This window comes from Lepisma saccharinum, chromosome 26 (genome assembly GCF_977018435.1).
Source record: "Lepisma saccharinum chromosome 26, izLepSacc3.1, whole genome shotgun sequence".
In the NCBI taxonomy this organism is placed as follows: domain Eukaryota; kingdom Metazoa; phylum Arthropoda; class Insecta; order Zygentoma; family Lepismatidae; genus Lepisma; species Lepisma saccharinum.
Window position 1 is genome coordinate 27,050,062 of NC_139254.1, and position 24,487 is coordinate 27,074,548.

Sequence of the window (24,487 nt, forward strand, 5' to 3'; positions counted from 1 at the left end):
CAACAATAAAATCGCGGTCTACTCTTTATTTCTCGCGCCTGCTGAAAGCTCCCCGACCTTTCTCCATCCTTCTCGAGAATACGCTGGCCTCTTCCAAGGAACTATCGATCTCTGAGCAGCGACACATCGCATGACACTTACCTTATCGAGTATTTTCTGATCGAGACGTTTGACGTTATCGCCTTGTAATCAAGGGGTCCCGGGTTCGATACCCGGTGGAGGCACAAGTGGATCGGATCTTGCTCGTAAACAGTATCATTGTTTAAGCATACCGGAGCCCTGCATTGAGATCAAGTTAAAAGGGAGAAGGGTGCACGTGCCACACAGGCGTATTCATTGTTAGGAGGAAGCAGAAACAGACGACAAAATAAAGGAAGGGAAAAATAATATTAAAAATGGACAAGAAAAATGGAAATGGATAGGAAAACCGAGAGAGAGAGAGAGAGAGAGAGCGAAAAGAAAAATGAGGGAAAGAGAAGAAAAAATAGACGAGAAGGATTGAAAAATATGCACGAAACCAGAAAAGGATATAAGGAAAACATGAAGAAAGCGAGGGAAACAGAGAATTGGAGAAGAAATGAAGAAGAACAAGAGAGAAGTAGAAAGAAGTTTAGGCAATATAGAGAAAATGACAAGGAGAGAAAGACTGAATCTTGGAAGCAATTGGTAATTAACTAGAGTACATCACAAAATATTTCGTCAGCCCTTGAACTTATCTGAGAGAAATTTTCTGGCTGTCTATAATCCACTACTGGATGTAGCATAAATAGAATCATGAGCAGCAATTACGATGACGTTTGGAACTTTTTCATTAAGACAGTATCAGACAACACTGAGTATTATTCGAAACCGTAAAGTTGGTTTGAAGGAAATGTTTGCGCCCGATAAGCAGCTGTAGGGTCAAGTTGCTGAGTAAAGTTCAAAAGGCCAGTCGTCTTTCCTCTGCATCAAGGCTGGGGCTTGAGATATCAGTGAGAGCAGAACAGTGCAATCAGGAATGCAGTGCATAGATTGAATCCTCACTGGTTAAAATAGTTACTCCATAAAATCGTCAGTGTGGTCGGAGTTTCATCAGAAAGGTAAGTGGCACAAATTGAGGATCAATATAACTAATATCGTTTTGCACAATACAACAATGTTTTTAGACAGTTTACAAAGTTAGAGGGAATATCATCACGTTTATTTTAGCACTACTTTATCACTAAGTAGCTAACCTAGCCTATGTTAGCATCTTCACTTGAATTTATATTTTCATTGACTGATTTATTTTTCTTCGATTTTCTGCCAACTTTTGGCTCTTCGCGAAGATGAGGATGGGTGATGATATGATGTAATGTTGACAAATGTTTACCAGTCATGTATTCCGAAACAATAGCTCATTGAGACATGAGTGAGGACAAGACGATTATTACAAATTGAAATAAAGGCTATTTTTCTATATTTATTTAAAAGTGAGTAAAAGTTCTTGAGAATATGTATTTTGATCTGCTTTTGCGCTTGTTTAAGTTGAGGGCACCACCGGATGTGTTAAATTCCAGGTATGAAGTAATCACCTATATTAATATGACAATGGCCTTAGTGGTTATCCTAGCACGCTACGATGCTTTTGGTCCCGGGTTAAAATCCCGGTTAGGGAGGGTGTTCTCTGTGAATGTCTCTTTATAAATTTCATAATATCATTACTCCTCCTCATCTTCGCGATTAGACAAAAGGGCAGAAATGCGAAGTAAAATGAACTAAATCAATCAGTCAATCAATCAATTAACATCAGAATGGTGAACCATAAGAACTTGCCCCGAGATTGGGGCAAATATCCCCTACCTAATGACTTCCAATTTGAACACTGCGCATCGTTGAAATGTTATAAAATTATGTACGTTCCTCAGCTGCAACAACGTTCAATAAGCATGTATTTTTTTCTATGAACCAGGGGTGCCCATCCACCCTCCCCCCAAGGCCAATGGCGCAATCCCTCCAAAAGCCAATCAAGCACCTTCCCCCCAAGTTCATGTCATAACCCCATAAAGTATTTAATTAGGACAGTGTTTCCGGATATATATATATATTTTAGTTTTAATGAACACTTCACTTGATCCTCCCTGTCCTAAGTTATTCCTTTCTTTCATCTGACATTTCACTATTACATCAAATACTGTGTAGTGCCAAAGTGGAGACTCGATGGTCTGTTTTGCGTCTAGTATGAGCAAGATTTACCATTAATCAGGGAATAATAGATGAATCATTTTTAATCTGCTTAAATTTATATGAAACAACAATGTGCGAGTTCTGTTAAGAGAAAATATACTGCATATTCGGAAATATAATAGGTAATTATAATTATATAAATTTAAGTAAAGACATGTATTGACTTTTTACTATATATTTCTTGTGCTCATTCATTAAAAAATGTATATGAACAAAATGTATAATTGTTTTCCTAGTAAGAACTATAAAAACTTAATATTTTGTAGAAAGAGACCAATTAATCGTATATATTGAACCACAGCTTAAATAGTACATTTTTTCTGACGACATAAGAAATCTTAAGTTCTCAGAGTATCACGTGAATGATAAGCCATATTACTCTTTTTGCTTTGGTTTTTGATTACTCATTGAAAAGAATGTAAGAAGTAAAACGTTTGTGCTGTTTTCAAATTAATGTTTATTTGCAAGACAGCATTGATACTAAAACAAACTTTAGTATGAAGATCTTAAAAGAAGCTTTTGTCTCTGAATTGCAAATTTATCTGTTATTTCATCATTTGGAATTTTTTGTGCAAGAATGTCACTCTCACTACACAAAACAAACAAACTTGCAAATAATGAATCCGCCAAACTGGATCGCGACCTACTTTTAATAACCTTTAATCGAACATCACCCCAAGACCGTGGATGCATTACCTCTCCAAAATCGTTCATCATAATCGCCCCCGGTAAAATGTGCAAAAAGTAGGTTTGCCTGCTGACGTCATAACATTTCATTTCTCTGTCACCCTACACATTGCAACCAAAAACATTTAGCCTCCTTCGACATTTCTGTGTACGTGGAGACTAAAAGTTCAGAGAAAGTTGTCGTAAACAATTAATTGAGAGAAGTTTTGGGGCAAAAATATGCTTTTGTTCATTTTTTCTCCACATTGCACGATACCCCTCCCCCTCCGGCGTTTCTTCAGGTACGTGGTGTATTTCTTTCAACCGCAAAAACAAGCCAAAGGACCATGCTCTCTTGTGTTAAAGTCGTATTCATCTCCGACATTTCGTTACCAGCCATTCAAAATTCAAGGGACAGGACTTTGTGGACACTCTGTATAATAAGTTAAATTATATAAATATGCATTTAAACAGTGTTTGTGAATGGAGAATAAGATTTATGTGATTTATAAAACCCACAATTTGAGTATTTAACAGAAATTGTTACACAACTTAAGATAGAAAATTCTACCTGGACAAACCAAGTAACATGCTGCAGCCGTGTGACCGATTCAATTATTGTTTCACGAGACATTACAGAACCTTAGCTAGAAATTCCTAAGCTAATGGGGAGAATTTAATACGGTTCCTCCTTCAAAGAATTCGCCCCCTCTGCTTGGGGTAACTATAATTATTTTAGTAATCCATAGCAATAATTACGTGGATTCTATCTTCAATACAAATGTCACTTGATAAACTAAAATTGTCCTGCGACAAGGTGCTAGCACAGTAATGAGAAGGATTTTGATGCTATTTATTCTTATTTTTCTGTTTTATCGGGTAACGTGCAAGGTGTTACTGTATGAAGTTCACTTAGAACAATTACGTATTACAGCATACAGGGAATTAATACTACAATAATACTGCTAATAGAAGTACATCATTCAAATGGTGCACTTGCTTTAAATTGAGCAGAATACGAACACTGTAAGCATCATATTTGAAAAAGTGATGTTATGAATGAACATGTTTTGCAATGCAGCTATAGTATAAAACTTTAGTAATATGCACAACACGAATTTTCGGAACACAAAATTGCGAGCGAAGCGAGGAACAAAATTTTTTCATCAATTTTTTTCAAGAATATTAATTTAATGGGATGTCAATTCTTTCTTATGACCCCGTGATATTTACTATTTTCAAGCTTCTCTTCTCGCACTTTCGGCGCAGAAAACGTGTGGATACCATATCGCTAAATATAATTCCCTAATTATAATATTCGAACTCTCTCCCACTACAGAAATCCATTGACAATCTAAGATTTAACACTTTATCAAGAGCTTCATATCTCCCCCCTTAAATTTAATACTCAACCCTCCCACCAAAATTTCCGTGCAAATTTTAGACTTACTGTTTATGTTGAAGAGTGGATGTTGCCTCCTCCAAAACAAATAATTCTCAGTCACCAGAATTTTCGCAACAGTCTCGACAATAGTAATATACAAGAATTGGATACCTCCTCAATTAAAACCTCAATCCCCCATAACTAAAACACCCTCTATAATCTAAGACTTAACACTGATATTCAAGAGTTGGATATTGTCCACCCGAAACGTTTAATTCTCAACCCTCCGCCCCCAGAATCCACGTGTCGATATGTAAGAGTTGGATGTTTCCCTCCACCCCCTCCCGAAAATACATATCCTATCCTTTACAATTCCCTTGGAAGTCTATAAATTGCTATTTATATAGCAGCAATGGTAACTTATGTCCATAGCTATATTGTTCACGTCAAATTTCCATAAAGAAATCCCCCCCTCCAAAAAAATAATGAGCACAACTGTCCCTAAGTACTTTATTTTCTTCATGTAATGGATTAAATATGGTTGGTTCATTTAAGGTGTAAAATTTTGTCATATCTTTTAGAAATATATATAAATGTTGAATTTTATGTTATTTAAAAGTTAAAAAAATCCCCCCAAAAATCTTGATGGTGCAGTCTATCCCCCCTGTTGGCACCCCTGCTGTGAGCAATGATAATTTTCTAAAGAAAATGTTTGTTTCTTTGTAAGCGGCTAATGCAGACAATGGCTAGGCCGACAAGAATACATAATCACCAGTCCGCCCGCCTTCCCATTGTTTACCGTGGTACATTTGAATTTCTGAATTCGAACGACAATAAGCTGAACTATTGTAAAATATTTTGTTGGTAAGAACAGGAAAAAAAATCCAGATTTGAATTATCGTGCATATGCATGGTAGATATTGAGGGCGGTATTGGCGCTTTTCTCATAAATCTATACTGTTTCCTCCTTCCCTTATTTGTTATTTTATTTACCGGGATCTAAGTATAGGTGAAGAAAAGGGGCTAGCGAGAGGTTGTGTAAATAGGCTCAGACCTTTCTTACATACCTGCGCTCTTTCTTCCACGATGTTGACTCACTCAAATCAAATCCAAAACTGATCTCGAAATTTCCTTCCGATCTTCTCACATCGGTTCGGTTGCTTCGATATACAAATTCCAATACCTGTCGATTCAGATCCGGCTGTCAGGCTGGCACCTTTCCACGGATGAGGCGATTATGGAATTTGTAAGGTCTGCATTCCAAACCGACGAGAACATCCTGTCTCCGTAATGTTTCGTTTTCCAGTACACCTTTTAATTTTTACCTACAAGTCAACAATACAGTGTCGTTTGGGATCCGTCGATATGTCAAAACAATCTAAGCGACCGCAAAGTTCAATTTTGCAATTACTTTTGCAAAAATTCCCGCTGTGACTCTCTCTCGTGAATTGTGAAAAATCCTTGCTTCGTCGCTGTGAGTCGACGTTATTGTGCTATTATACTGATTTCGCATCCCCTTGTGAAGTCTCAAGTGATGCTGAATCTACATCCACATCACAAAATAATGTTGAAGTAGTGCTTTGTAAATCACCTAGAAGTGATAAATGTGTTGGAATGTCTTCTAACTTACTTTTGAACGCAAGAATAGACTCAGTGGAATTTAGCAACATGTATTCTATCTACGTCGTGCCTCATCATCATCCTGGATCAGTACCATAGGTAAAGGTAATGTAGATTTCCTACTGCATGTAGCACCGTGCCATGAAGGCACATGCAGGGGTGGGGCTCCAAACTTTCTCGATCTAGGCCATTTTGGAGGTAATGTGATCAGCACCACACTCCGGTAGCCTTAAACACCCCAGAGTTGGTAACAGGTACCCATTGATATGAGTCTGGGTGAGCCCTGAAGCCCCCAGAAAAATATTCAATCAATTCCGAGAATCGAAGCCGGATCTCCAGCGCGACGCCCTATCGACTAGACCACGTCGGCTCCTTGAATGAGTTCTATACTTTGATTATTTAAATTTATTTTAACATATTTTCTTGTTTTTATGGATTTTCTTCACACTTCAAATGTCTAGACAAGTATTTCGTAACAAAGAAACAAAAAAAGGCTCCTAGAATTTGTTAAAAATCGATTGACTAGAAAGTAATTTCGTTCTATTACTTTCATAAATATATTAATGTAGATCTCTACTACTTAACAGTAGTAGTGGTATTATTATTATTAGTAATTAAATTAATGAATTAATTATAAGTAGGCCTATTTTTAATTAATTAATTATTAATATTATTAATGAATTAAAGTATAATAAAACAATGTCAATATGAATTTGGAGAAAGCTTTAGAAGTACCTTCCCTTGATGAAATCCTGAGTACGCTACTGTCCCCGATAAGCCCAGAATTGTTTTCAATCCCCCAACCTCCAAACTATTCCGGTCCACCACAACTATTCCCCAACCCCCCTTCCCTCCATCACCACCACCACCGCTCACAAAAGCCGGTGTAAAACTATGATATTCTTGTCACTAGGGGTGTGCAGGATCCAGAAAAGTCGGTACTGGAATCTGGAAAGAAAACTCCCATTCCAATCTCCACTTGCCCGACCCTGTGGCCGAGTGGTTAGCACATCGCGCTGCGACGCCAAGGGTCCCGGGTTCGAATCCCGGTCGGGCTTGGTTGTTTGTGAATGTCCATTCATCAATTTCATCATTTCATCACTCATCCCCATCTTCGCAAATTAGCCAAGAGGCACAAAACGCGAAGTAAAATAAACTAAATCAATCAATCAATCAACCAATCTCCACTTCAGGAAATGATTTCCCAACTTTCCGGGATCTCGAACAGTTGTGAAATGCTACATGGTCATGTTTAAAAGTGTTTAATTCTCGATGTTTTCTGCATTTTAAGTGTATGAAACTTCTCAGGAATTGTTAGTTTTTATTCATGAAATACAAAAAACAAATCTCTTAAGGGAGAATTCGAGGGTTTCATTATGTCGGGAAATTTCGAACATTTCTCGTCTCAAAAATTTACCGATGTGCTCTTGAAATTCTATGTTTTCCCGTCCCGACTAAAAAATCCCTGTCTTGCACGCCAATAGTTGTCAAACCTACAGATACACATGGCTACTGGCAAAATTTACCCTCTATCCAAAAGGAACCTGCCACATCTCTAACCTTATATATAACCTCACCTGGCTTCTGCTTCTACCTGGAGAAAGCATTGCCAAACTTTTCCGCTAGAGGCGCCACCCCTGTTGTGTCCCTAAAGATTTTCGTTCGTCATCTAGTTGCCCTAAGCTTTACATTGGAGCGCGATAGGATGGCTATTAAAACGTTATTTTCAACGAAGGTAAGAATTTTTCGTGTAAATCGATAACAAAAGTGTGTTTAGCAAACCTTTAAGATTATGTAGCAAGTCATAAGTTTCCGAAAATTACATTCTCCCGAAACTAAGAATTAATATATTAAAGCACAACGGTAGGGTAGCTCAGAAGGGGTAAATATAGTATCATAGGCGTAGCTACGGGGTGTGCCGGGTGTGCCTAGGCACACCCTTATGAACTGCTTTATCAAAGAGAATTAAAGACAGATATTTCAATAAGAGAGAAAATAAGCGGCAGTTTGTAAGAAGTTGAAAATGTCATTACTTGGTACAAACGTGTGCATTATCGCTGATGAAACGAGTGTCTATAGTTTTTCGATTTTTTGATGTCATTGGAGAAAGAAGATATTTACTGCATTCTACTCTGTACTGCAACGCTTTTATTCTATACCTGTCACAAGCTGCACGTGTGAGAGAGCTTTCTTCGAGCTTACCCAAGTTAAAACTAAATTAAGAGCAACGCAGAAGCAGGATAGATTGGAAGCCCTGCTCTTGCTATTTGTGGAACAGGAAAAAGCTTAGTCTATTGATGTAAATGAAGTACCTTTTGACAGACGTCTCTTGTTATAGATGACGTGTATTTTGATGTATTTGTTTGTAACATTTATGAAAATTTTGTGTGTGTGTAATTTCTATGCAATTTGATTTTTTTCTACTACATGTATTCAGAAATTTTCAACACTGTCATTTAGTGAATTTATATTACTTTACAAACATCAGTGCAGTTAAAGAGCCAAGTGATTGTGTTGCAAAATATGTTATTATAAAGGTACAAGACCTCATTTTTTTCTTTGTGCACACCCAAATATAAAGTTCTAGCTACGCCTATGAATAGTATGTTTATGCACGAAGAGCACTACACATGACGTAATTTTGGTCATCCCTAGCTGCCATGGGCCTATAACACAAAAATTTAGATTTTTACACTACGCTCTTATGCTTCCTCTTGTTGCGACTTGCGAGTATGTGTAATTGAACGGCGAGAGTAGGAATCGGAGAAACTCACCAAATTACAAAGAAAAAATGTATTAAGTGAGTGAACCAGGCCCGTAGCTAGAGGGGGGCAGTGGGGGGGGCAACTGCCCTCCCCCCTGAGAGCCTGCCTTGCACCCCCTGTGAAAAATACAGAACATATTCCTACCTGGAATTCTCACTAATCTTTACAATTATATTCTGTAATACTCTAGGAACATAACAAAAACATTTATTGATTTTGTGATTTATGAAGATGGATTCCGTATAATGTCGTATCAGGATTGGGGGGAAAGAATTCCCTTCCAGTTTCAGACTTCGGGAAATGATTTCGCAATTTTCAGTATATAGAAAGTTGTGACAATTTGAGTAGTCTTGTATTAAAGGTGCCTAATGTGTTTGGATGTATTTCTTGGATGTATTGCTATGAGGTTTGAACTGCATAATTTTTTGTTTCCCAAGTCTACCTTTTGGTAATAGCGCGATTCATGTGATAGAGAGAGGGAGTGGATATTTTATTTTTGTTACTTAGCGTTGCTTTTCCGCCACATCTAGCTAATCGTGACAATGAGTGATGGTGTGAAATTGATGAAGAGACACTCACAAACAGTGTTGCAACCACAGGGGGGCAGGGGCATTGTCCCCCCAATCTTGGACGGAAGTCTAATGTAGGAGGGGCAAACATTGAAGTAAAGAAACATGACTAGCAGAATCTAAGAACAGCAGGACAAATGGATACTCGAAATGGAATTAATTTTCAAGTGTTTCTTGCACTTTTCTTCCAGACGGCTAAGAGCACTTGCAGGGGGCACAGAGGGGCAATTGCACCTTCGATTTCAAATTTTATACAAATAAAAGTACATTTCGTAAAATTTTCTTGCTTGCTTCGCTCGCAAGCCAAATATTTGCTATTCATATAGTCAAAGTTCAGATCCATAGCTAGGGGGAGGCGGAAGTCAGCCTTGGGAGCCAAAACGATCTAAATGAAAAAGAAAACGTTAAAGAGAATGCCATGGGGTCCGTGATATTATTTGCGTCGTATTAAATAACTATTGTTATCAGTTTGCAAATATTTGGATCTAAAGATTTTTCCTGCTCGCTTTGATCCCAATATGATTCTTTTCTGTAATGCATTCTAAATTACCCGAGAGAGAAGTAAGGCCAGATATATATACTTCAGATTGTTGCTGCTTAAATGCATGAACAATTGTTTTGAGAGACAATTTCGCGGAGGAATTGATCATGTAGCCTAATGTATTTAAATTATATATATATATATATATATATATATATATATATATATATATATATATATATATATTAAAGAAACTTTGAATAGATACACAATTTAGCATTAACATGTTGCATATGTATTTTCTTATTTTACGTTGTTCCATGTTGCATATGTGTAAAATATATGTTGTACATGGAAGTCATACGTGTCATATGTACAAAAAGAATAATGTCCGTCATGCATATTCTGTCTCTCAAAAAAACAGTTTGTGTGCTTGTTTTCCATTACTACAAGTATTATTATGAAATTGAACGTGTTGGAATAATATTTCAAATCATTTGTTCAAACACAAATGCTTTAGCACCGACTTCTACCGCCTTTTGCATGATTTACGACGATAATAACGTATGTTAATGCTACTATTATTAGTACCACTACCACCACTATATTAATATTATTATTACTGGCACGTTTGTCCTGGTACTTCACCCCCTCTCCAGATAAAAATTTGTGGTTTCGCCTCTGCTCACAAAGAACACTCATGCCCAGTCTTGAACCTGGAACCCCTAACTTCGTAGTGTGTTATGTAACCATCCCACCATGGAAGTCGGCTAGTGAAAGATATAGGACAGCTTACTGGCTCAAATTAATATTAAACACGATGAAAATGTGATAGTGTTTCACATTTATTATTTCGGTTAGAAAACGATAAAATTTGTAGTTTGATACGGGTTACACTAAGCATCTTATGGAGTGTAAATATCAATTTCAAATCTTATGAATCATTTCTCTATGCAAACGCATCAAATATTATAAGCAACGTAGGTGTGTGTTATGATATCCATTTTATAAAGGAAAAGTTAAGTTTTAACCCTTACCGTTTGCATGATATCGTTTCCATAGCATGTTATATATTGCTCTCAGAATTTTAAATGGCAGTAAAAATTAATGCCATTTGCAACTGCGAAGCTATCAATGAAATTGCATACATTAAGGACAGAAGATGCCATATTTCGATTGCTTGTAACATCGAAAGTAGAATTAGACAAGTACATAGTGACTGAGAAGAGTTGCTTGCTTTGATGTTCTGTACACACTGTGAAAGTTTTCTGTGTTATCAGGCGGCACCCTATGAATATAAGTTCAAGAAAATGACAAGTAGAAAAAAGCTGCAGTGAAATAAATACGATTGATTGATTGAATTGGTGTTTTAAGTCCACTTTATGCACAGTAAGGCTAATCGGGACTGGACCTACAGTTTTAAAGTGAGATCCGAACCACTGTGTACCGCTACCGGGTATCGAACCTGGGACCCCTTGATTAAAATGCAATGACGCTACCACTGCGCCATCGGGGAGGCCCTAAATACGATAAAAAATCTCTCAAATTATATTCTATTTACACTGTGTCTGTTGTAGACGTTGTCTGTTAAAGTACCTCAGGCACAACCTAATTTTTTGGCAAATTATTATGTCAACTCTTCTGCTAAGGAGTGGATTCTCTTAATTTTATTCAATCTATCTTAAGCCATTCTGTGACTGGCAGAAATCAGTATCAGCGTTAAAAAATGATGTTTGGGGTTTGCACGCTTCTGCTCAAAAAGTGGTGGCGATAAGCGGCCCAGAGACCTCGTGCCGCGGAAATGGGGTAAGGCGAAGGAGGCCTCTTATATCGTTCGGTTTCGTACCATAGTCATTAAGGAAGGTATTTTTCATAATGTAGAGAGGATACATTTCCTCCTATAAAACTTGATATGAAATAATTCTTGATATGAAATATTAATGATGACACTGTAATCCAAGAAGTCATTGATCAATCAAGGGATTCCTATTTGATTGTCGGGTGTCAAAACACATGTATTTCAACAACACAATATTTTGCAAAATGGTTAACGTAACCAGTAGGCAAACATTGTCTCGATGCAAGAGTCTTTCATTTGAAGCAAATAGCATTCGTGGTGGAGTAAGGGACCCATGTTTCAATGTGTTAGCAAGTAGGCCTACAAAAAATGTATTACAAATTTTTACACACTTCATCAAAGTCTAGATAATATGTAACCATTATTATTTAATTAATTCGATTTTTCTTGCACAACACAACACAATGGTGTTGTTGGATTCGCGTTAGATTCCTTTGTGCGTAAAAATCTTGCATACTGGAAACTAGAGGGGAACATTATGAAGTACGATTTATAAAGGACTTCCTTAATCAGTTCTGCAGAGAAGCCCAAAACTGTTGGTACATATTAATCATCTGTTAACATTATTGATCTGTAAATATAAAGTAGATACAGTCCCGATTAGCCTATTTATGTTAAACTTTATCTTTGTATTTTTTGGTAGTCCGAAAGGTTATTATCGAAATATTGTTATTTGATGTTGCTCGAACTTTTATTGTTCCTTGGAGTTTCAAGATAACATCCCTTTCCTGTTACTTATTACTTTTGGACGAGGGGGGGGGGAGGCAAGTGTCTGTCTGTACCTTGCTATATCTGTCAATGCAACACAATACGTATATTAAAAATTTGCCCCCTCTAGGATTGACTTCGCTCCCGTACTAAGAATTACTGGCTACGGGCCTGGAGTGAACGCATGATATTTATTATTATATACTATGTCCTATCCGATAACTTAATATTAACATATGTTTTCTTTGTACCTAAGCAGACATTTCCCCCACCCCTTATTTTCGTCCTTTTTTGTTTTGGGTTACAACTATTTTAAAATTATAATTCCTGTAAACAGGGGTGCCCGGGGGAGGAGAGGTTTATGACGCGCCTGCGTCATGGGAATTTTTGGGGGGGACAAAATTTTGTACCAATTCTATATATCTTCACACAAAAATGGGGGGATCGTATCGTTTGCTTGACTTGCTTTTAATTTTTAGTTTTGGTTATTATGTATAGTTTTTCTACCTACCTGTGGGCGATAGCGGATATAGGGTTGAAATGAAACACCACCTCTTATGCCTTTAGAATCGGTTTGGATGGAGGGGGCGTGGTATTCGCATTAATACAAGGTTAGTCGAGCAGACAAACTGTGAACAATAAGGATGACACTAACAATGACAGTGACGCAACCACAGGGGGGTCATTGCCTCCAACTTTCGACGGAAGTCAATTATAGGGAGGCAAGGGAGGACAAGCATTGACGGCCAAGGGCACCTGCAGGGGGGCACAGAGGAGCAATTGCACCTTTCGATTTCAAATTTTATGCAAATAAAAATACATTTGTAAATTTTTCTTGCTCGCTTCGCTCGCAATGTTTGATTTCCTCATTTTCGTCAAATTCAGAGCTGTAGCCAGGGGGCTGCGGGAGTTGGCTATGGGCGCCGGATTATATAAATGAAAAAGTTATAAAGAGATAATGCCATAGCGTCCAGTGAAATTATTTGCTCCCTATTAAACCAATATTGTTTTCAATTGCAAAAAATTGATCTATTTTCATCGCTTCGCTCGCATTTTTTTGTTTTTTGCTTTAAGGTAATGTTTTAAATAATATGTGTTGCATATTTGTATTGAATAAGCTTTGAATACCTACACAATTTAGTGTTGGCTTGTTGCATATATATTTTCTTATTTTATGTCGCGCCATGTTGCATATGTGTAAAACATATGTTGTACGTACATGTAAGTTACACATGTATCTTTGGAATGCATTTATCATTCATTTTCTGCCATTCAAAAATACAGTTTGTGTGCTTGTTTTCCATTATTAGCTAATGTGAAATTGATGGAGTTGAAAAAAAATTTCAAATCGTTTGACGAAACAAATGCCTTAGCACAGACTTCTACCCCCTTCTTGCGTAATTTATGAGGATAATAACGTCTTTGAAAATAAAAATAAAGCCATTATTAATGTTATTATTATTACTATTATTATTATTATTATTATTAACTATTACTGGTACGTTTATCCTGATACTTGTCCCTCCAGACAAATATTCGTGGTTGCACCTCTGATATTATATTTTTCCGCAAATTTTGTCCGACAAAAATAATTTGAGTAATTTATTCAGCATAAACGAGGGGGGGGGGAGGAATGTTCTTACCTTTTTGAGGGGGAGTGCGTCATGGGGTTTTTGGGGGATGGGCACCCCTGCCTATAAATAAGAAAGCCCTAGAGGTTGCGAGACATGAAACAGAATATAAAATGTTTTTTTTGTAATATCTATTCTTCTCGATAATTGTGTATGTATAAAATAGACAACCATATTTACTAGCCATGAGGAAAAGTATGATATCACGTAAAAAAAGGAGTCAATTATTAATAACTATAAAAATAAAAATACAGTCACGTGGAATTATTATGTATTTTTCTTTACCAGATTAACGAGAATAAAGCCCTTAAATTGTGAAAATAGCAAGTGACGTAAAGAAGTGCTGTGCAACTTTTAAGCCTTTTTTGAGTTCCGATATCTCTTTTGTTGTTGACGATCGTCGTATTAAAGTTCTTAGTTTCACAGCACTGATTATTTATCTATCATGTTCCGACATAATTTCTGAGGTTAAGATGAAATTAAACTTGCAATTTAATGGCTCAATAAGTCACTTAACACCCTCAGTACAAGGCCACTGCGGCATGGAATTTGAAATTGGCGATGACCAATCGTTATCTGGCCAAGGGGAACCACATTGACGCCACCCACACGGTCGGCGGCCATCTTGATGTCCGCCATCTTGAATTCAACTTAAGAATTTTAAATGGGAAGGGGGTCGTGCGACATATCAAAATGGGCTAGAATTTCACGAGAAATGCAATGGTGAAAGTTTTTTCGACGTATCTTTAACCAGTAAAAAGTTATGACTGAATTATTGTACCAATTTGCTCCTTTTCGAGGTGTTAGAAAAATGCCTTAAAATTTGTTTAGCGCTTCGATAATGCATCGAGATCAAAGTGACGTCCATGGGGAGACGTTCGCATGCCATTGCACATTATTTTAATCGGATACATCCATGAAGAGCTGTGCATTATGAATGGTTGTCGCGAACAATTTACAGTGTGACGCTTCCATTGAATTAAAAGTCTTTCACAGTGACAAGGCTAATGTTTATGTTCATAAGGAAGTTCATACACAGAATATTCCATGCTTTTTATCTGATAACCCATTTTCGACAGATCAAAGCTGAATGGTTAGTGCTGATAAGTTAATGGTGTGGCGTGCTGTGTGGAACATGATTGGTTAGTCAATTTTTCATCAACGGAACCTTAAATGCTTAGGGCTACTTGGATTTCTTAAATAAACAGTTTTTTTCATCCTTGCTTATGGAAGAAGGTACTTTTTACAGAGTTTTTTCAATAGGGAAGAACACCAGAACACTTATGGAAACGTTATGAACAGTTTTTGTCCAAAGTTAGTTATCAGATGACAAGGGTCACATATTCTGTTTATGAACTTCTTTATGAACATAAACATTAGCCTTGTCACTGTGAAGGACTTTTAATTCAATCGAAGCGTCACACTGTAAATTGTTCGCGACAACCATTCATAATGCACAGCTCTTCATGGATGTATCCGATTAAAATAATGTGCAATGGCATGCGAACGTCTCTCCATAGACGTCACTTTGATCTCGATGCATTACCGAAGCGCTAAACAAATTTTAAGGCATTTTTCTAACACCTCGAAAAGGAGCAAATTGGTACAAGAATTCAGTCATAACTTTTTACTGGTTAAAGATACGTCGAAAAAACCTTCACCATTGCATTTCTCGTGAAATTCTAGCCCTTTTGATATGTCGCACGACCCCCTTCCCATTTAAAATTCTTAAGTTGAATTCAAGATGGCGGACATCAAGATGGCCGCCGACCGTGTGGGTGGCGTCAATGTGGTTCCCCCTTGGCCAGATAACGATTGGTCATCGCCAATTTCAAATTCCATGCCGCAGTGGCCTTGTACTGAGGGTGTTAAGTGACTTATTGAGCCACCCTGTATAGTAATAGCAGCATGTTCAGCATCAAATTCCCCATGTATTTAAATGGGAGAAAAATGCCCATCAAAAGCGTGGGACACAACAGGAGTGCTGCCCACCTGAACGCTAGTGTCGCTTCGCTTGCAATATGGCCGTTCTATGTAGGATAAATCTTTGTTTACATTCAGTAGTAGTACGTAACAGCGGCGTGTTGTCATGGCTGGTATGGAAGAAAAAACGTTCATTAGGCCCTACACGATATTTTTAAATATTGCGAATGCGATGTGAATTCCAGGAAATAAACTCCGTACCAGTTAACTCTAGACCAGGCGAACGAGAACAAGTCTCTGAGCAAGTAGTGACACGAGACGGCTCCACGAATGAGCAGTGAGGATACGGGATTGTGTAATGGGCGACGGGAGTTACCCGATTTCCCTGTAATCGGTGCAAACTTTTGAAAAGAAAAGTACCGAACGCACATGGCAAACGGACCGTATTTTTGGCACGTCCGTGCGATTGGTTTATTGAATTTCTTAGAGAAATATTAGGGATAAAACTGCAAGAGCAAATTTTGACAAGCCGTGCATTTAGCGTATGGACTAAGGTCAGGGAGCTTATTCTTGACACTCAACACCTAGCTCACGAGTGAGTCGTCTCGTTCGGTAACCAACTCGGTTGCCAGCCGAAAGTCGAATTCTTGAAACGAAACGAGTTGAGCAGCTCACGGATTCGGGGTCTCGAGTTGCACACGACTGAAATGCTGACGGGCATGCGAGGCTAGCGAAGTATTAACCAATGATATTGCGACATTTGCGATTTCGATCCTTTCATAATCGATACATTCGATAGTGTTGCCAAGTTGGCCCTTTTGGGGCCAGAACTGGCCCTTTAGAGTACGTACTCAGCCCCAAAATTCAGCAAAAGCCCCAAGGGGCTTTTTAGCCCTACAGAGAGAAATCTTGCTACAAATCTAGCCCTTTCAGTAATGATTTTTTTTTTTTTTTGGTATTTCAGTAAACTGCAAAGAAGAATTCACTTAACCGACCCTCCTCTGCACCTGCAAGCTCGTCCTTCGACCCCTCCTGGGGAGCAGGTAGCAAGTGCACATTGTCACTTTATCCCCTTGTTTCTGGTTTTGGTATGCTGTGTAGCCCGAGGCGAATTACGGATAGCGTCGATTCCAGAAAATGCGAATCTTCGTTCAGTTGCATTGCATCTGGTCCTTGAAAGTTCACAGAAGTGCGGTGCGGAATCGATGAATCGTTCGTAACAGTGAGGCTCACCCAGAGACTAGTTCTTGTTCGGCCGTGTGTGTGTGTGAGTGTACGTGTGCCTGCATATATATGAAGCAGGAATATTCCGAAAATGTGTAATTCTTTTGTGTAATCTACTGCACCACAATTTAAGGGGGAAATAAATTATTTAAGTTTAGAAAATTTAATTTGGTTGAGCGTATGCCCCTCATCTTGACAGTTGATTAGTTGTGGTTCTTGAGTTTCAGAAATTTTGCACCAAAACACCCAAGAATTAAGAACCAGATTTTTTTTCAGTGCGCAGCCGCACCTTTGTAAATCTAGCCCCTTGGATGTGAATTTTAGCTCCATTTTGGGTGCGATTTAGCCCGTTTTTCTCTCGTGCTGTTGGCAACACTGTTCGATACTTGTGCATGTATGTTTGATGTTTGTTTATTGTTAACAAAGAACAGCGTGCTGCAAAGCGGAAGGTTAAAAACGTGTTTGTGAAAATTATGGCGAAGATCACGGAAAGACAAAAGATATCCATGATTGAGTTCATGGAAGGACATCCTGAACTCATAACGGGAAAAATTAACAATTCGTTCAAGAAGAAAGATGAAGAGATACTATGGAAGGAACTGATGGAGGTGTTAAATTCGCAGGGAGGTCCGGTGAAATCGGAAAAACAGTGGAGGCGGGTAAGTTACTTCTTTCTAATAATAAAGTCTATTATGTAGTTTATATGACGAAGGACTTCTTGTTCGTTTGAAAACGCCAATTTTCCACTGTATGGAAAGAAGCAAATATCTTCTGAATGTCGTACTTGAAACAAAAACTCAAACTCGGCATGTGTTGAGACGTCGGTGATAATAATTCTGAGAACAGCATATGTGGCCATTTTCACCTGCAAAATAATTATTACCTGATCATACCATGGAATTGTATTTTATCACATTTATTATATTCATTGCCAGTGTTGCTGAACCTACTGCTAAGAATTTATTTTAAATTAAAAGTGGGTGCTACTATTACTGTCGCTAGGTAGTGAGAATAGCGGAAAGCGATGAAGACCAGAAATTACATGATCAGGTGTTACGAAGTATTTATAGAGCTAATTTTAATGCTAATAGGGAGCGATTTTACAATACAGGGAATTTCTCCATTTTGTTTGAAATTCGGCATACTCACTAATTTTGGCCCCCTAATCACGAATCTGCAGTCAAAATTTGGCGCTCACACGTGGAAATAGGAAAATAATCGAAATTAAGTTCTTATTTCCACACCCTCGATTTCCAAATTTCCCGCCGGTTCCGGGCTCCGCCCCTGGGGTAATCGACCTACCGCCCCCAACCGCTATCGCGGCCCCGCCTATATCTATAGACTCCCTGTTAAGGGCATGTTAGAAAGTGGCCGGATTCACCTGCCCCCAAATAAGCGCCAAATTTATACGTGAGCGCCAAATTTTAAGTGCAGATTCGTGATTAGGAGACCCAAATTAGTAAGTAACCGAAAATTCAAACAAATTGGAGAAATTCCCTGTATTGTTAAATTATACCCGGTATTTTTCCAAATCCCTGGCTTGCAGAAAAAAAGCACTTGTCTACTGCACGAAAATAAATGCACACTGAAAAAACTTCATACACATCCTTGTAGCAGGCCAGACCAGTTTATAGATCATGTTCGTGCAGTTTAAAATCTGATGAATTATAGCTCAAAGGTAGCAGTATGCTATAGTGAAAACATTTCACTGGTTTATTTCCTAATTATTTGCATTTGTACTTACCTGTTATGCATAGCGGAACATTTTTCAACGTGGGATTTTGCTTTTTTCACTGAAACAAAGCGTAATACATTACAAGTATTGTTCGTTGGTAATTCGCTTTCGTTAACACACAATATGGCAGGCAAATCTTGACTCACAGCCGATCGTCAGCTGATATGCATTGTTTCCAAACTTATTAATGGAAAAATGCCGCACAAACTATTCACAAAAGTTTTTTAAGCTAAAATTGATCCACAAACCTTTCATGGAAGGTTAGGTTAGGCTAACAGAAAATTATATCGGGGAAAAAAAAAACCGCTCACACGTCATCTTGTAAAACTACCGCGTGGTTGCTACACAAACAGGGGGTTACATAATCGAACGCACCGAACATTTGATTCACGTAGTAAACGGTAATGGTGGCAAGAGATATATCGTGCATCGGAGATACATTAATGTCGAAAAATACATGATTTACGAGCCGAATAAGTTGAACAAAGGGAGAATACACTTCCACGAGCTTCCAAAAGTCTACAGAAACTCTGTTCCGTAAGTACTTTCTCCTGTAAATTTGAAGAAATGTGTTTTCACTATACCATACTGTTACCTAGCTCAAAAGCTAATTTCACTGCCTGGTGAAAATAGTCACTCCATTCTTTTTTCGAACTGATTCAGCATTATCGCAAGAGATGCCTGCATGTAAATGTTTATTTTTAATATTTTTGTCCAATTTCATGTTGTTGCATCATGTACATTTACAGTTAGAAAAACAAGACATGTTTTGTTGTTCAGTGTTTATGAAAAAAATAACAGTGAACCTCAGAAATTGATAAAAATTGGGACATGTTTAATAAATCATATAAGCCATTTCAAAATTATCACGAGCCTTCATTTCAAGGCTTATTCTGTCACATATTTGAAATATTAATTAGTACATAAAACTAGTGAATCGTTTTCTGGTATGAATGAAATACAGCAACTTTTATTACAATAATTAGGAAAGCAATAACTTTTTAAAAAGTTACTTCAGCCTCATTTCCCTTGTAAAAGTTCAAGTTTCCTGATTAGGTTTACGGCCCAAATTCCTTTTACTTTATTGCGATTTCATCATGCTACGAATGCAATTTTAACATGGTTCAATTTCAATTTACTTCTGTTAACACATACTGCGAAGTTTTAGCCATTACTCAATATTTTGTTCAATATGTGCTTTCTTGGTTAGGTTGGGTAGGTCAGGTTTGGTTCTCTTAGCATTAAAGTCCCTAAATGTATTCTACTAATGTTCAGATTTACTTCTACATTAATTCCCACTAGTCTACGATACTTAGTCACTTGTCAACGGAAAATACATTGGGCATGGGAAACACGCAAGCTTACGTAAGGTAATTTTTAAGTTGTTTTTTCAACATAAATAACTTTTTTCAAAATCCAAACACTGCTCATTACTTTAAGGAAGGTTCAAATTTCATGTGACAATGATTGTCAAAATTCTATGATAATTAGTCTTCCTGCTGGGAGAATTTGAAAAAAAAAGTCATGAAACAATTGGAACCGTTACCATTCTGTGTGTAATTTTGTTCGTTTTTTGTTACAGAGCTGGTCCGACTTAAAGTCTCAGAGCAAAATGAGAGCCAGTGAGATGAGGAGACATCAGAGTGGTACCGGTGGTGGACCACCATCAGGCACAAACCTAACTGACTCCCAGGACAAAATTCTGAATTTAATTAGTAAATGTCTGATTAGGGGGGATGAACGAGTTCCAGAACTTGGAGTTTAAGTTGTTCCTGAACTTGGGGTATGTATGCTGTAGTCTAAATCTTGTACTGATTACAATAGACATAAATTTGTGTTTGTGTTCAATGTATCAATTAAACTTCTTTAATTATACAATGTTATGTGGTTATCACAAGTAAGAACTACCTTTTTTCTTGTTAATTAATTTCTATTTAAATGTCTCAACTGCAATCGGAGAAAGAATGAAACTTCAAGGTTGGAGAATTGGAAAATACATCAGACCTTTAACAGTTATGGTGCTTATTCCTTGTGAGAAAGGTGACAGTTTGGTTGTCTTTGAACAATGTTCATTTGTGATTCTACTTGTGTGGCTGAATGATAGAAGGAAAAAAAGGAGGAAGGGGCTGGAAGTGGCCAAAGTTGGTCTTCCATTAATTCATTTATGATGTAGTTACCAGTGCAAATCTTTTTTAAATTTCATTGTAAAATGTTGATTGGAAAGGAACTAAGGTTTTTCTCGTGTATCTTATAAGTTACTAACGTAACCAAATTTGTCATTTTTCATAGGATCTTGAGAGCAGCATGATACAAGTCATAGAAATCGAAATGAATGACCCAAACATCACCCCCAAAAGATCTACCAATGAAGCAAGCACTTCTTCAACACCAGGTATGTAGTGAAACATGATGTGCACAATAGTAGAGTACTTTTTGTTTGCAGAAAAAAAGAGAGTGAAAATTTAGTTCCTAAATGTCCAAAATTGTTGCCTTTAAAAAGAAAAGAAAAACGTATTGACTGCATGTGTACTTATTTATGTGATAGTTTTAAATAAGTGTTTTCTTTGTTATGTGTGTGGAGTGTGCGATGGTATCAATGTACCTTTTCTACCAATGTTGTGTAAACTCATGTGTTTGGAAATCTATGGATTAGGTTAATCCTTAAATTAGGATCATCCTCATTGCACCAATATGTAAGGCACGATTGGTCGTGCTAGTCACAAAACCCACTGTAGGATGGTAGCTTGTCTCAAAGCAAGTGCTTATGTGTCACAAATGGAAATACATGGTTGGGTAGCCATGTTGAAAAGGCATGGTTCTTCTGGTGGTGTGGTTGAATGATTGAGAAGAAACGAGGATGGGGGTGGAATAATAGTAAATAAATTTAGCATCATTTTCTCGTGTGCTAGAAACTATGCTCTTTACTCAATTAAAAGTATAAGCGTCTTTATAAAAAAGTTTGATTGGTATTCATGAATAGTGACAAGCAACTGGCACAAGAAAATTCCAGAATGTTATAAAGATGCAATTATATATACATGGACATTCGCAGGTATTTTTCCCAGGAAGGGGCAAGGAAGGCAATTTTTCCAGGGGGCAAACAGGGCATATTTCCTCCAATAATAGTGTTGCCCTCTCAAAGAACACTTCTTCAGATTGTAGTTATCATGTTCCTGCAACACGCTTCCAATAATTAACATATTTGCCTGTGACTGAAATGAAATACCGTATTTACCCATGTATAATGCACACTTTTTTTAAAAAATTTTGTCCCCAAAAATTGTGGTGTGTATTATGCACGGAATAATTCGGACAGCCAACATGAAACCGTACATGGTCATTTCATGATTTTGTGACACCTGCATTGATTTTTTGTGTTTACGGAACCCTATCATGTTATATTTCGTTGTAAAGCTTAAATCCTGTAGTTTCTGAATACGGCAACAGTATTCCATTCAAGATGGCGACACTAATGAGCAATGAGGTTGAAATCAACTAATCACAAAATGAAGGAACATTCTGATACTTTAGATGAAAGAAAAGATATGGAAAAAGGAAATAATAATAAAAATGTATTACTGGCCAAATAATATGACATATTTGGAGTGTGTAAATGCCTTAATGGAAGAAATCTTTTGCTGTCAACTGCTTATTTGAAGGTCCTGAATGTGCCTCCTATAAATGTTCCGTTAGTCATGGAAGGTTTTTGAAGGTTTTTTTAGAAAAAGTAAAGAGGCAATGAGCAAAACTGCATATAAAAGTCTAAAGGTCATGTCCCGCAATTTTTCACTTTGTAATGTAATGTTCTGCTACACTGACAAAAGCAATCTGTTCTGGTGGAATTCATGCATGCCCCTCGTACAACTAAGGATGCCATTTCTTGCATCTGATTTATACTGTGCATTATATACGAGATATAATTTTTCCCTATCAAAAACCAGGGTTCGAATTATACATGTGTAAATATGGTATATGTGTGCAATATGTAAGTTTATGGTAACATCAATTTTCCAGGTGGGGTGCCCCCCTTTCCATGCACCCATATATAAATCAAATAAAATTTGATATATTACCGCAGCTTGCAATCATAGTAAATGGTCTTGCAAGGATTTTGTAGTAGATTTTCACTTAGCATTCACAATCATTTTACAGCTGTTTATGTCGGTAACATTTTTTTATCTTAGTTTGTTCTATTGAAAAGTTTATTTCATATACCATTCAACCCGTAATAATAATTTGTCAGTTTTCCATACTGCTATATGAAAACAGCATTTTATTTTCATTTTTTCCAAGTAGAATGTACACATGTGTGATTTAAATACAATTGCTGTGGTTCTAGTAGTAGGTCACATTTTAGAATGTTATTCATCAGACTGCACTGAAGGAGGTTAAAAAGTTAATGCAATAACAAATACACCTTGCCAAAAACTACTCTCACAGTGTGCTACAATGCCAAAGGTCATGGGTTCAAATCCCACCCTGGGAGGTCCACCCTCCCTGTCATTCCATCATTCATCCTCATTGTTGCAATCAGACAAAAGTATAAGAAAATCAATGCTACGAGGGTCACAATTTATATTTTGAGCCTAACAATGAAAAAACAGGAATTTGGCATTGAAAACTGCTTTATTGTTTTTCGAAGTATTCTCCTTTATGGTCAATACAGTTTTGCATTCGTTCGAACCATTTGTCAAAGCAGTTTTTCCAATCTTCTTGAGACACCTCCATAATATGGTTTTTGAAAGCATCAACGGCGTCTTCCACCGACGAAAATCGATGTCCACGCAATTTATTCTTGACATTCGGGAATAAGAAGAAGTCATTGGGTGCCAAATCAGGACTGTACGGCGGATGACCCATCAATTCGATTTTTTGACTGTTCATAAAGTCGGTTGTTAGACGAGATGTGTGACAGCTGGCATTGTCTTGAAGAATAATCCGACGGCGTTTGTTTCTTTTCCATATTTGACCGAAGACCTCTGGCAAACAAATTGTTGTGTACCATTCAGAGTTGACCGTTCTACATTCCTCTAAAGACAGTTGCCACATGACCAGTTTTCCCGAAAAAACAGGCGACCATTTGTTTCAATGTGCTTCGAGCGCGAACAACTTTTGTTGGATTGGGTTTATCTTGAAACACCCATACAGTCGACTGCTGTTTACGTTCCGGCTCATATGCATATAAACATGATTCGTTACCTGTTACAATCTTATACGTCTTTTGAAGCACCGCGATTGTATTTATTGAGCATTTGTTTGCACCAATTGACGCGAGCGTCTTTTTGAGTTTTTGTCAAATTGTGTGGGATCCAACAAGAACATACCTTTCTCACAGCTAAATGATCATATTATATAATATTTTATATATGCTGGTGGAACTAATGACTATGGTTGCCTCAATCTCACAGTATGTCACATGACGATCTTGCAGTATTAGGTTTTGCACAGCATCAATGCTTCCTTTAACAACAACTGATTTTGGACGACCTTCGCGAATCTCGTTGGTGAGCGAATGGTGGCCACGATTAAATTCGTTATACCATCGTTTCACACTGGCAAAGAATGGGGCTTCATCGCCAAATGTGGAAGTAAGTTGATCGATGCACTCTTGTCTTGATAATCCACGTCGAAAATCGTAAAAAATCATCGCACGAAAATGTTCACGACTTAATTCCATTTTATTGTTGTCGCACAATCTCCAAGGCAACATAAACAACA

The 24,487-nt window shown here is 37.5% G+C and overlaps 1 protein-coding gene across 1 annotated transcript in view; it reads left to right on the forward strand.

The window, feature by feature from the left end:
- Positions 1-973: 973 nt before the first annotated feature.
- The window catches only part of LOC145979775 (uncharacterized), a 240,510-nt gene continuing 216,996 nt past the window's right edge, over positions 974-24,487 (forward strand). The window contains exon 1 of the mRNA XM_083112754.1: positions 974-1,079. The gene's annotated coding sequence lies outside the window, so the exon portion shown is untranslated. The remainder of the gene's footprint in view (positions 1,080-24,487) is intronic.